Source organism: Pavona decussata, unplaced genomic scaffold, assembly GCF_977016875.1.
Source record: "Pavona decussata unplaced genomic scaffold, jaPavDecu1.1 SCAFFOLD_3670, whole genome shotgun sequence".
In the NCBI taxonomy this organism is placed as follows: domain Eukaryota; kingdom Metazoa; phylum Cnidaria; class Anthozoa; order Scleractinia; family Agariciidae; genus Pavona; species Pavona decussata.
Window position 1 is genome coordinate 10,001 of NW_028146481.1, and position 2,500 is coordinate 12,500.

At 44.2% G+C, this 2,500-nt stretch overlaps 1 pseudogene; it reads left to right on the forward strand.

Moving 5' to 3' along the window:
• Positions 1 to 2,093: 2,093 nt before the first annotated feature.
• LOC146446142 (small subunit ribosomal RNA) overlaps positions 2,094 to 2,500 on the forward strand; it is a pseudogene marked incomplete at its 3' end in the record, with an annotated part of 1,504 nt that continues 1,097 nt past the window's right edge.

A 2,500-nucleotide genomic window follows, 5' to 3' on the forward strand; every position in this document is an offset into this window, starting at 1 on the left:
TGTAACGAGTATTTGCTTATATACTTGCTTATATACTTAGGTCAACAATTTATAGCAAAAATGTGTTCCAGCCAAGTTCTTTTAGACGCTCTTTCGAATGGCAACATTCCCGATTGAAAATGGCGACCTACCAAAATCCGCACTTTGCTTCCCCGTCCATATAGAGGTGAGTATTTGACTTTGCTTCCGTCAGAGTCAAGGAAACACATTGAAAATGGAATCAGCATACAAGAAAACCTAGTTTGGGATAGGTTTTGTGCCTTCCGTGGTATTATAACCATAGAACTGCTCCTGAGGGGGGTAGGGTAGGCCCACCAAAAAGTGCACTTCTGGTTAGGTCGCTAATTTCTAAAATAAATGTGTCCCAACCAAGTTTTTTTGGACGCTCTTTCGAATGGCAACATTCCTGATTGAAAATGCCGACCTACCAAAATCCGCACTTTGCTTCCCCGTCCATATAGGGGTGAGTATTTGGCTTTGCTTTCGTCAGAGTCAAGGAAACACATTGAAAATGGAATCAGCATACAAGAAAACCTAGTTTGGGATAGGTTTTGTGCCTTCCGTGGTATTATAACCATAGAACTGCTCCTGAGGGGGGTAGGGTAGGCCCACCAAAAAGTGCACTTCTGGTTAGGTCGCTAATTTCTAAAATAAATGTGTCCCAACCAAGTTTTTTTGGACGCTCTTTCGAATGGCAACATTCCTGATTGAAAATGCCGACCTACCAAAATCCGCACTTTGCTTCCCCGTCCATATAGGGGTGAGTATTTGGCTTTGCCTTTGTCAGACTCAAGTAAAAGCATTTAAAATGGAGTCAGCATACAAGAAAACCTAGATTGGGATAGTTTTTCTGCCTACCGTGGGATCATAACCATAGAACTGCCCCTGAGGGAGGTAGGGTTAGGGTTAGCGTTAGGGTTAACGTTGGGGTTAGGATTGAAGACAGAAGATTGGTGATGTCAGGAGGACCTTCTTAAAACAAACAGAAATACACTTATTAGGGGACTAGGGCCAGTGGACTCAGAAATGTCTTTCGTAGCAGTCTCCTATAAGAGTATTTTTCTCTGATTTAGGTGACTCCTCCTCACACCACCATTTTTCTTAGTCGAAAGACCTCTTCACAGCACGACTTTCCTGATGGATTTCTATGTAACTGCTCGTGCTGAGAGGTGTGTCGAAAGTTGATCATGTTCCCGTAAAATCTGAGGTCTCCACTGTCTAGCGAGGTACTTACAGTGAATATAGTGAATTTTTCAAAAATTGGAGAATTCTGACTTTTGCGATGAATTTTAATGTAATTGGTCGTGCTGAGAGGCGTGTTAAAATTTGAACATGTTCCCGTAAAATCTGAGGTGAGAATTAGTGAGGTACTTACAGTGCGTATAGTGACAAATCTTTAAAAGCGTGAAATTATGGGATGTTGTGGCTTCAATGGGTTTTTAAGATGTCACCAGTCATTTGGCATGACTTACAAACGATTTGGCTGGTTGTGGGTTCGATTTTCAAAATTTCATTTTTTTCGCGTTTTTATTTTCTGTCTACCATATCATGCAGTCTCCTTATTAGCGTTTGGGGGTTATAGTGTGGGCAGGTTGGTCGCAAAGGTTCCGAGAGGAGCTGGCTAGTAAACCCTGTCCCTTATGTTCCACGGCGGCAAGGCGGAGAAATAGAGGGCAGAATTGACTAACGGGCAAGGAAAGTTGGGCTTGTAGCTTTCCTTTCGAAGGAGGGAAAAGATGATGCCCGAAAGCATTGTCACTGTAGTGGCAGGCAGAGTGTAGATGGAAGTTGTGTACGCTAGCCTTTGGCTAATGATAGAGACAAAAGAGCAGGAGGATATTTTCCTTCGCAGAAGCACTTTTCTTGCCTTCCTTCAGCTCGCTTGGCGAGTCTGACAGGTATGCCTGAACTGTGCACGGGTCCAGTTGTGAGAAAGACGTGGCAAACAAGACGGGGTTTCCCTTGACCGAGGGACCGTGTGGTCCGTTTGGCTCATGGGTTCCCCCCGTGGAGGCAAAATCTAAGAAAGCTTGCTCTCCCTCTGCGGAGGGGGGCCGCTTAGCAAGGAACTTCTGTTCCCTGCGGTGGATAGTTACCTGGTTGATCCTGCCAGTAGTCATATGCTTGTCTCAAAGATTAAGCCATGCATGTCTAAGTATAAGCACTTGTACTGTGAAACTGCGAATGGCTCATTAAATCAGTTATCGTTTATTTGATTGTACCATTACTACTTGGATAACCGTAGTAATTCTAGAGCTAATACATGCGAAAAGTCCCGACTTCTGGAAGGGATGTATTTATTAGATTAAAAACCAATGCGGGTTCTGCCCGGTCATTTGGTGATTCATAGTAACTGATCGAATCGCACGGCCTTGCGCTGGCGATGTTTCATTCAAATTTCTGCCCTATCAACTGTCGATGGTAAGGTAGTGGCTTACCATGGTTGCAACGGGTGACGGAGAATTAGGGTTCGATTCCGGAGAGGGAGCCTGAGAAACGG